Raw genomic sequence first — 12,015 nt, 5'->3', positions numbered from 1 at the left:
TAGGTGGCGAAGGTGTTCAGGTGGAAAACGGAGTGAGCAGCAAGGGAGATTTGTTGGAAGGTGTGGGGGTGCTGAAAAGGTTGAATGTTTTCGAGTACAACGGTATGGAACCGGATGATATCCTAGGCCGTGGGGGGTGGATGGAGGGAATTGTTGGGATGGACAGGGGGATTGATGGGACGAACTGGGACTCTAAGCTCAGGGGTGGCTGGAGGGGGTTTAGCTTTGCACTTGTGGGAGTAGGTGGGATGGGAGCCATTGCAGGTATTACAGGAAGCAGGAGCAGCGAGTTTGGGGCAGTTCTTAAGAAAGTGGGAGGCCTTGCAGTGGGGACAGGTGGGGGGGGGGGGGTATTTTGCAGTTGGGAGTCAGGTGGTCATTGTACATCAGACACCACTGGCAACGGTAGGATTGGGGAGAGGATTTGGAGGATTCGACAGGGTGGCGACGGTGGTATATCAGGGCACCCTGGGTGAGGAGATGGTCAATGGATGGGGCGGACTCAGAGAACACCCGCATGAGGTAGGTGGGACCAGAGGCATTGTGGATACGGCAGGCAGAGCGGATTTCCACATCCAGGTGAGAGTTCAGTTCTGCCAACACTTCATCCTCTGTGATCACCGGGCTGAGCTCGGTGATCACAGCGGTGTAGATGGGGGGGCGACGGGGAGGCTGGGGCTGATGAGGAGTGGAAGCGGAAAGGAAGGGTGTCAGAGAGGCGTAGGGGCCACACATAACTCGTGGGAGTTTACGCAGGAGGTCTGTGTGAAAGGATGGGGACCAGGACATGATAAGGACTGAGTCCCTGTGGGGAATGAGTTGGGAAATGGGAGCACCAGGTAAGTACTTCCGTATCTCCACACTAAGGGTATGAGCGTCGAGGAACTTAGGATCAGGAGTTGACAGGACAAAGGTGTGGAGGGTGGGAGCTGAGGTATGGGTGGCAGGAGGAGGGGTGGTGTCCATGGAGACAGCAGGGGAGGGGGAGGTGGTGTTGACTTTTTGTGGGAAGTGGCGGGAGCAGAGTCGGTAATGACGCGCTTTTGGGGTTTTTTGGAGACTTGAGGCTGGGCGGAGGGGAGAGGGATGGGGAGGAGAGGGAGGTGGCAGGTGGCAGATCCCTGTGGCGTAGTGGAGGCGCCGGGAGAAGCAGCCAGTTCAGTGGTAGCGATGGTGGCTCGGCGCGACGTGATGCGTGTGGGAGGTGCAGATGACAAAGTGACGGGGTGGGTGAGAGAGGGGAAGCCGACCACCTGAGGGGCGGCAGCAGACGTGGCAACAGAAGCGTACGTGAGGGCGGGAGTAGAAGTGGGAGTTGTTGAGGGTGTGGAGGCTGGAGGAAGGGTGTAGAGGTGTGGGTATACAGCAGGGGAGGAGATATGGGGATGGGTAAGTGGGGGAAGGGGAAGGGAGGTGTAAGGAGGGAGGCCAGGGGCGGCACTCCAGGAAGTGACTGTGGGAGAGGGGGAGGGGGAGGTGTAGATGACAGTGGAGGTGGGAGTACTCATTGCAGACGAACGGCGACGGACAGCAGGCGGCGGCGGCGGCGACGGTGGCGATGGTCGGCGACGAACAGACGGACGGACAGCAGGCAGCAGCGGCGGCGGCGGCAGTGGTTACGGCGACGGCGATGGACAGCGAGCAAGCAGGCGCACGGACGAACAGCTACAGCAGCAAGCGGCGGGCGGGCGGACAGACAGACAGACAGACAGACGGACACAATCTTCGATGACGGAGATTCCACCCTGAGAGTAGCCCAGGCTTTGCAATCTGACGCTTTTGAAGGAGGGGATCCAACCCTCTAGATGGAGATTGCTAGTTTTTTTTTCCTTTATTGATTTTCAATTCCCCCCGAAGGGGGCGGGCTGGCAGCAGCCTAGTACGCTGCTCTACAGCCTACAGACTTTTATTTTAAAAACAGAAGAAGAAAAGAAACAAGAAAAACAGGCGATGAAACGGTGATGTAAAGTGTAAAATGGCGGAAAAATGCGGAAAGTTAAAACAGAAAGCAAAAGGGGTTGGCAATGTTAATAAAAGACACAGGAATCAGACAAGTAACATAGTACACACAGAATTAAAAATCACGGCGACAGTCTGGTTTCTGTTCGCAAGAGACAAAAGGCACACCCAGCCATTCACAACACTTCCCAAAAAAACACAACACGGAACACTCACCGTAGAACACTCACTGTAGAACACTGTACGAAAGTGGCGGCACAAAGATGACACTCCTGAGCCAAAGGCAGATGGGGGGGGGGGGACCTGGAGGAGGGGAAAGAACAAGGAGAGAGGAAGGAAAAAAACGAAAAAGGGGGAGGGGACCAAGGAGGGAGAGGACTAATAAAGGGGGAGAAGGGCAGACACGAGAGGGAATGAGAGGAGGCAGAGGAGGGAAATGTAAAAGGACTCAGGGTAGAGAAGGGGGCAAGAGAGGGGAGGTGGGGAAGAAAGAGGATGGAAGGGGGGGGAGAGGGAGCTCGGGAAAAGGACAGAGGAAAGGAAGGGGAGTGAGGATCAGAGTTGATAGGAGGGATAAATGGAGCGAGAGAGGGCATCATCCGGGAGGGGGAGTTGATGGAAGCCACCTTGGGAAAGGAGATGTAGGGTGTAGAGATGGAGGGTAGGGGGGACACAACAGTGAAGACGTGTCAGGGGGCGGGGATGGGAGAGGAGAGGAGCAACCAGGGGGTGAGGGGTTCAAGGCGGCGGGAGGTGTAGAGGATGCGGATATGTTTGAGGAATATGAGCAGATGGGGGAAAGGAATGAGATCATAGAGGATCCGTGTGGGGGACGGGAGGTGTTTATGGAAGACGAGGCGGAGTGCATGACGCTCAAGGATCTGGAGGGACTTATAGAATTTGGGGGGGGGGGGGGGCAGATATCCAGGCCGGACTGGCATAACAGAGGATGGGACAGATTAAGGATTTGTAGGTGTGGAGGATGGTAGAGGGGTGCAACCCCCATGTCTGGCCAGAGAGGAATTTGAGGAGTCGGAGGCGGTTGTAAGCTTTGGATTGGATGGAACGCAGATGAGGAATCCAGGTGAGGTGATGGTCAATGGTGAGGCCAAGGTAGGTGAGGGTGGGGGTGAGGCGGACAGGACGCTGTTTCACCATGCCCTGTCCTCTACTTACTTTCTGTTTAATAATGAATATTTTGAGCAACTTGACAGTGTTGCCATTGGCAGTCCTCTGTCCCATCTGGTAGCAAACTTTTAAATGGAAGACTTTGAGGAGAGGGCTCTCGATTCGGCGATGTTGAAACCAACAGTCTTCTGGCGGTACGTGGACGATACCTTTGTAGTGTGGCCTCACGTTGAAGAAGAGCTTTCACGGTTTTTACTACAACTGAATTCCATCCACACAAACATTCAGTTTACGATGGAAGTTGAAAAGGATGGTTGCCTACCATTTCTGGACGTCATGGTTAAACGCAGGGTGGATGGGTCATTGGGGCATTCTGTCTATCGAAAACCCACCCATACGGATCTGTACCTGCAGGCGTCAAGCTATCATCACCCATCACAAACTATGGGCGTCCTTCGAACGTTAGTGCATAGGGCACATGTCGTGTCTGATAAAGACAGTCTTGCAGACGAATTAGAGCACTTGAAATCGGTATTTCAACATAATGGATATTCTGCACATCAGGTCAGTACTACTTTAAGGAGGAAAAAACGTGACCACCCACAAGATCAAGAGGATAAGGAGGTGTTTAAGTCCAGAGCATTTCTCCCATATGTCGGGAACATTAAATCGAAAGTAGGCAGAATTTTAAAGAAACATCGTGTGAAAGCAATCTTCCGGCCACCTACAAAGACTCGTGCTCTTCTGGGCTCAGCCAAGGATGATCTGGGATTACGTAAGGCTGGAATTTATAAAATACCTTGCGAGTGTGGGAAAGCCTACATTGGTCAAACCACACGCACAGTACACGACCGTTGCGTTGAACATGAGCGCCACACTAACCTTTTACAGCCCAGTAAGTCGGCCATAGCTGAACATTGTATTTCCAAAGGACATACCATGGATTATTCGGCCACGAAAATCTTGGCCCCATCGAGATCCTTCTGGGATTCAGTTGTGAAGGAGTCCGTGGAAATACGTTTAGCGGAAAATCTCATTAATCGTGATGGCGGCTTTTTATTGAATAAGGCCTGGGACCCATTGATTTCTTTTATTTCAACCAAAAGAAAACATTTTTTAGCTTCTGACATGTCGAGCGACAAGTAATTTTAATTTTAATATTGAAATTTTGCATTTTATTGTTTTGGACACGTCTGCGTGCATGTTTTACTTTTTTCACACATTCGTTTCCGCTCCATAGATGCATTAATATTGTAGAGAGCCTTGGAATCGACAGGTGGCGCGCATGCTACGGTAACTTGCGCATGCGCGCTTGCGGCATTTTCACGTATAAATACAGCGACTTGCACTAGCAATCTCTTTCTCACCGCTCTCCAGGGAGACCTGGTTCCCCTGCCTCAGCACACCCGACCCGAATCCAACACCACTCCTGATGTGGTCCTTGCCTCTCCCAACCTCCTTGGGCGCATCACCGCAGATGTCCTTAACCTCATTGGGAGTGACCATGCTCCTGTTCTCCTCACCATCTCTCATGGTCGCCATCCCCGCAACGCTCCTCGCCCTGACGTCCCTCCTAAACTTGTCCATGATTACTCCCATGCCAACTGGAATGCCTACTGGGACTCCATTCACACCCAGGTTGACGGCCACGACCTTACCCTCCAATCTCCTGATGACATCTCTCGTGCTGCTGCCTTCCTGCACCAGACCTTGTCTGACGCCGCCACCACCCATATCCCCACCAAAACCATCCACCCTCACCGCCCCGCCCTGCCTCCACAGGCCGTCCTTCTCCTTCGAGAGCCCCACCGCCTCTACCGCTCTTTTCTCCGCACTCGTGACCGGGATACACTTACCCGCCACCGGCAATTACAACGACACAATCCGCAACCTGCTTACTGCGAAGAAACGCCGTGCCTGGCGCCAGACATGTACACAACTCAACACCACACTCCCCATAAACTCTTCCAAGTATTGGTCTGCTTTCCACCGCCTTGCTGGGAACCGCCCCACCCCCCAGTATCCTCTCCTTCTTAATGACCGTCCCTTTCCTGACAACCTCAGTAAGGCCAACCACTTTGCCTCCCACCTCTCTGATGTTTTTTCCATCCCAGATGATCCCCACTGATTATTCCCTCTTCCCTGATGTCATGAACCGTACGAATACCTCTGTTCCTCCCACTTGCTCCTAGCTTCCAGTACTTGGGCCACACACCACCATCTGAACTTAACACACCCATCACTACCCAGGAGATCAGCCTCACACTCCTCACCAAATGCAACACTGCTCCCGGCCACGACTGCGTTACTTACCGCCACCTCAAACACTGCCCTCCCTCGTTCCTTTCAATCCTTGCCACCCTCTACAATGTCATCCTTGCCACTGGCTTCTATCCCGACCTGTGGAAAACCTCCCATATCCTGATGTTCTCCAAACCCAACAAGCCTCCATCTGATGCCCTCTTCCTATTGTCCTATCTGTCTCACATCGGTGTTCAGCAACCTCTTGGAATCCATCCTTTCCTGGCACATCCATCACCACCTCCGCCAAAACCACCTCCTTCCAAACAGCCAATGTGGCTTTCGACCTTCCTTCTCTGCTGATGACCAAGTCCTCCGCCTCACTCATCTCCTCTCCCTCCAGCTTAACTCCCGTCGCTCCGCCATTTTTGTCTCCCTTCACCTCAAAAAGGCCTACGACCGTGTCTGGCATCCCGGTCTCCTGTTTAAACTCCAAACCTACGACCTTCCTATCAACTACATCCGTCTGGTGGCCTCCTTCCTCTCCCACCGCCCCTCCTATGTTACCATCCTTAATGCCACTTCCTACACCTTCTACCCCTCTGCAGGTGTGCCCCAGGGCTCTGTCCTCTCCCCTCTCCTCTACCTTCTGTACACGGCGAATATGCCCCAACCCCCCCCCCCCCCCTCCAGTACACCTCTTGCAATATGCTGATGACACCGCATTCCTCGCCCTCGCTCCTACCCTCCAACGGTCCCAACGCCTTCTCCAGAATCACCTTGACCTTTTTGCTGGATGGTGTAACCAGTGGCTCCTGAAACTCAACCCTTCCAAGACCCAGGCAATCATCGTAGGTCATACCACTCACTCCTTCCGGCTCCTGGATTTCTCCCTTACTGTCTGCGCCTGTCCTGTCTGCCTCACCCCACCCTCACCTACCTTGGCCTCATCATTGACTGTCACCTCACCAGGATCCCTCATCTCCACTCCATCCAATCCAAAGCCCACAACCACCTCTGACTCCTCAAACTCCTCTCTGGCCGGACATGGGGGTTGCACCCCTCTACCATCCTCCACACCTACAAATCCTTAATCCGACCCATCCTCTGTTATGCCAGTCCTGCCTGGATATCTGCCCCCCCCCCCCCAAATTCTATAATTCCCCACAGATCCTTGAGCATCATGCACTCCGCCTCACCTTCCGTATACACCTCCCGTCCCCCACGCGGATCCTCTATGATCTCATTCCTTTCCCCCGTCTGCTCCTATTCCTCGATCACACACCCGCATCCTCTACACCTCCCGCCGTCTTGAACCCCCTCACCCCCTGGTTGCTCCTCTCTACTCTGATCCCCGCCCCCTGCCACGTCTTCACCGTTGTGTCCCCCCTACCCTCCATCTCTACACCCTACATCTCCTTTCCCAAGGTGGCTTCCATCAACTCCCCCTCCTGGATGATGCCCTCTCTTCCTCCGTTTATCCCTCCTATCAACTCTGATCCTCCCTCCCCCTCCTTTCCTCTGTCCTTTTCCTGGGCTCCCTCTCCCCCCCTTCCATCCTCTTTCTTCCCCACCTCCCCTCTCTTTGCCCCCTTCTCTCCCCCACGTCCTTTTACATTTCCCTCCTCTGCTCCTCTCATTCCCTCTCATGTCTGCCCTTCTCCCCCTTTATTAGTCCTCTCCCTCCTTGGTTCCCCCCCTTTTTCGTTTTTTCCTCTCCTCCCTACTTGTTTTTCCCCCTCCTGCAGGTCCGCCCCCCATCTGCCTTTGGCTCGGGAGTGTCGTCTTTGTGCTGCCACTTTGGTGCAGTGTTCTACAGTGAGTCTTCTACAGTGCGTGTTTTACAGTGAGTGTTCCGTGTTGTGTTTTTTTTTTTTTTTTGGGTCTCGTTGCGAACGGCCATCATACTGTCGCTGGTTGTGCCTTTTATCTCTTGCGAACAGAAACCAGACTGTCGCCATGTTTTTTAATTGTGTGTCTTCTATGTTACTTGTCTGATTCCTGTGTATTTTATCTACATTGCCAACCCCTTTTGCTTTCTGTTTTAACTTTCCGCAATTTTACGCCATTTTATCGCCTGTTTTTCCTTGTTTCTTTCTTCTTCCTTTATTTGAAAAAAGTCTGTAGGCTGTAGAGTGTCAAACACTCGCCTGAAGATGGCTGTAAGGTTGTCAGCCGAAATATCGTGGAAAGAAGTCGATGAGATCCGGCTGCAATCCCGAAACCTTGTGGAATATTCGATACGCCAGGAAAATTTCAAGAGTCACATGCTTCCCAGTGTTTTCACCTTTAACTGATTGTGTACCGTTTCTTCGACACTGAGACGGTTCAAATGGTTCAAATGGCTCTGAGCACTATGGAACTTAACATCTGAGGTCTTCAGTCCCCTAGAACTTAGAACTACTTAAACCTAACTAGCCTAAGGATATCACACACACCCATGCCCGAGGCAGGATTCGAACCTGCGACCGTAGCGGTCGCGCGGTTCCAGACTGTAGTGCCTAGAACCGCTCGACCATCACGGCCGGCCACTGAGACGACAAATAATTTTTGAATACGGCAAATCAACTGCAGGAAACTGCCTAAATACTATTTATGGCTGCTCGGTGTGCGAGACCAACGGTGCTTTATCTGGTGTACGGATCTGGGTTATCTCTTTTTTGCAAGTTAGCAGTCTACACATCACTCTGCACAAGCACGTCATTCCAAATGCACTGAATTGTGACTATCTCCTTACAACTGCGTGCGCCATCCTTCCTTGTGCTGAGGAACAATATTTATACTATGCAGAACGTTAGGTGCTTTCCAAAAGGTCAGTGATATGCAGTGATCACTGTGAAGAGGACAGGTCATTCAAACGATAACCAGTGTAGTAAACTAACTTCACATGAGTTTCAACACGAGACAGCGAATTCTCAAAATACACACATCGTAACAGACACAGAGACTGATGAAAACCCCAGCAACAACCAGGTAAAGGCAAGCAGACACGGCCGGTGTGCGTTTGGATAACCTCAGATCAGAAGATCGATTCCAGTCTACAAAAGTAAAGAACAGTTCACACTCGGTGGTTTCAGGCGTTAATACTGAACTAAGATCGGAAAAATAATTTCACAGACGTCAGAGGACAGATCATTCAGTAGCTGTTTTGATTTCTGTTTGTGTGCCGAAGATGAAATGAGTAAGGTATTCTTTCTTTAGAGTTGTAATTACCACAGTGAGTGCTGACAGCGTGTACGGGGGCGTTCAGTAAGTAATGCAACACACGTTTATTTTCTGAAAGTAGTCTGGTTTTACTCTAATACACTATGTTAATCACCAGTCTTTTTGTTACAAAACTTCGTTTTTCAGCATAATCTCCGCTCAATACAACGGCCTTACACCACTTTATTAGGAGGTCCTGTATGTCTACATGGTACCACTCCACTAGTCAGTCTTGCTGCACCAGTAACCTCCCCATCATCCACATCCTGCTTCCCGTGCAGTGCACCCTTCTTTGGGGCAAACGGATGTTAGTCCGGAGTTGCGAGATATGGGCCGAGGGGTAGACGAGGAAACAGTCCAGTGAAACTTTGTGAGCTCCTCTTGTGTGCGTAGACATATATAAGGCCATGCGTTGTCATCGAAACGGAGAGGTTCGTTTGCATTTCTATGGCTACGAATGCACAGAAGTCGTTTCTTCAATTTCCTGAGAGTAGCGTTTACCGTGAGAGAAGACATCAAACAGAATAACCCGTTCACAGTCCCAGAAGACCATCACCTTGACTTTACCAACTCTGAGTTTTTTCTTCGGAGGAGACGTGATGTGGCATCAGTCCATGGATTGCTATCTCGTTTCCGGTTCCAAGTGATTAACCATTTGTGTGATGAACCTATGTTTCATCGCGTGTGACGATTTCCGACGACAAATTGTCACAGTCAGCCTCATAAAGCACAAGCAATCCCGCACAGATGGTCCTTCGTTGTTCTTTATGGTCTTGTGTTAAGAGGCGAGGCACACAGCGGTCAGATACTGTACATCCGCACGTTCCAGCACTGTCGGAGTCAGCGCTTTCTGCGGCCAACCAGCACGCCGGATATCGGACAGGTTTGTGCAACCTTGTTACGGTGATTACAGACGCCTCGCCCAACGACTCACCGTGCTTTAGTTCACTGCCAGGACTCCAAAGACTTTCTACAAGCGCCTACTAATTTCTGCGTTTCCTGCCAAAAGCAGCTCTTTGCTTGGAACGCGCCTCCGTCACAGACGCCGTGTTGAAGACTACCTGTAGCCCCGCCACCAGTCAGAATTTCATGAGACTATAGGGGCTGAAGCCGGAATATTCTACTACGTCTCACAACAAATTCCATATTTTTTCAACCGAAACTGGCCGAGAAAAAATGTAATGCATTATTTATTTAAGGCCCCTCGTACGTTCTCTTGAATTCACAGACAGAACTAACGAAACGCCTGAAGTACAAGCACACTCTAAGACAAAACAAGCGGAACACCGCGAAGGAGTATTGTAAATTGGTTACAAATTGCTACTCATACTAGTATCAACGGAAAATTAGAAATTGTAGACTTTGGAGGTCGATGGATGCTGTAGCGCAATTACACAACGCAGTTTTAACGTGGGGACGTCTTGATACCGGGGCATAAAATCTTTACGAATTTCAACCCTTATACTCAGTTGGACAGCAACTATGCCTTGCAGATATCCGCGTGAACAATATACCCAGATGAGTACGTGTAGCTGCAGTCACAGAGGCCGGTTGGAGTAATTGACGAATCGCTCGACGTTTGAATAGGAGCGATGCCACTATTCGACGATGTTGGCAGGACTGGGTGAACCATGGCCGAACACAGCGTCAAGGAGGGTCGACCTAGAGAAATGACAGAACACGAGGACGGAGCAATCGTTTGGGAGACGCTCAGGAGGCCGGATTCATCGATTCATCATTGTCATCGATCCGACGTGCAGTTGGTGCTTCAGTGCCTACAAGAACCGTTAATAGGCGGCTCACAGAAAGGGAGCTGAATTCATCGCGCCACTTGCGCCGCCTGCCATTGACCTCTGTACATCAACATGCCTGTAACCCATTGACTGGAGCAGAATTGTCTTCAGTGATGAGTCGCGATTCATACTGATCCCCAGTCATAAGTAAGAAGTGTCTGTAGACTCCGTGTACAGTAGTTTCGTACCAACCTGACTGTCGGCCGCTATACGGCCTGTTGTCCCATTTCTTTTCATAGCTAGACCCCTATGGTTGTAGTTCGCGGCACCTTTATAGCAAAGCGGTACCTCGACGTTATTGTACGCCCCGTTCCTAGGTTTACATTCCAGCAAGATAATGCCCGCCCCCACATAGAGTTTCTATTGCCTGTCTTCGTACTTGCCAAACCCTACCTTGGCCTGCAGGGTAACCGGATCTCCTCTCAACTGAGAACGTTTGGAGCGTTATCGGCAGGGCCCTCCAACCAAGTCTGGATTTTGAGGATCTAACACATATCAGTTGGAGAGAATTTGACACAATATCCCACAGGAAGTTATCACTGAATGCCAAGCCAAATAATTACTAAGGGCCAGAGGTTATACAACGCGTTATTGATTTGCTCAATTTGTGAAGTTCCTTCTCTTGATAGACAATTTATAAGAAATTTTCCATTCCATTGCAGCAGTGTACTACAGCAATCAGTTTAGAATTACGTGAAATGAATTTGAAATCCTAAAAATGAGAAACCATCAACTGCATTATGGAATGACGACAATGCGAAAATTTTTGTCGGACCGAAACTCGAACCTGGATTTTTTTGACTCCTTTGTTTGTAATTTTTTCTTTCGTTTTTTTCTTTTGCCCAAAAGAAATCATTTCGCCGAAAAATTAAACTCCTTGTAAGTCGAAGGCAATTAGAAAAAAAAGAGAGGGAAAGGTTTTGTTTGCTTGGTGGCAAAAATGATTACTGCGTTTCTCCTGCCTCTTGTATTCGTAAACGGGACAGTAAATTAAAAACAAATCTATCATTCGGGAATATAACCCGGGCCGCCTACCAGTTTATTTGTTTATGCAACTTCTTTTTTAAATTGAAGAGCACAGTCAGCGGCAGGATAGAGGAGACAAGACGGGCAGGGGTCGAATTCCGAGGCCTGGCCATGACGTGTCCCTCCTCCTACCAACGAAGCGCTCCATCACATTTCTCTCCTTCTCTTCATGTAAAAATTAACAATTACAAGGAAGCCATACGTCAAAAATTGTGAACAAAAAAGGGCCATCTTGCCCGCTGGGATCACCTTATCGAAGCGGGCGACCAGTAAGAGGCGGTCGTCATTTCAGTGGGCATCAGCAGTCGTCAACTGTCGGAGTGTCTGGGGCCGCTGCACACACTCGGAGACAGTTTCTGTTACCGTAGAGGAATCGTGGAAACATCACGTCTGCAAGTCAACTTCTTGTCACATCCGGTACACCCCAGCCGGGAGGTGAGTCCATGAATAACGGCCGCAGATAGTTAGCAAAATGTTTCCGGTATTGCGTTCTGTTCGTGAAGACCATGATCTCGTCTATCATGTATTGACAGGAATCAAGGACTTCCATTTCGCCGTCGCAGTACATGTAGCGTATCGCCATTCCTTGTACCCAAGTGACCACATTCATTTGGCTCATCGGGAAAAAGGCGGCGTCGGGATGAAAGAATTCCAGGGGCACAAT

Source organism: Schistocerca piceifrons, chromosome 2 (assembly GCF_021461385.2).
Source record: "Schistocerca piceifrons isolate TAMUIC-IGC-003096 chromosome 2, iqSchPice1.1, whole genome shotgun sequence".
NCBI classification, from domain to species: domain Eukaryota; kingdom Metazoa; phylum Arthropoda; class Insecta; order Orthoptera; family Acrididae; genus Schistocerca; species Schistocerca piceifrons.
This window is presented reverse-complemented; position numbering follows the sequence as displayed.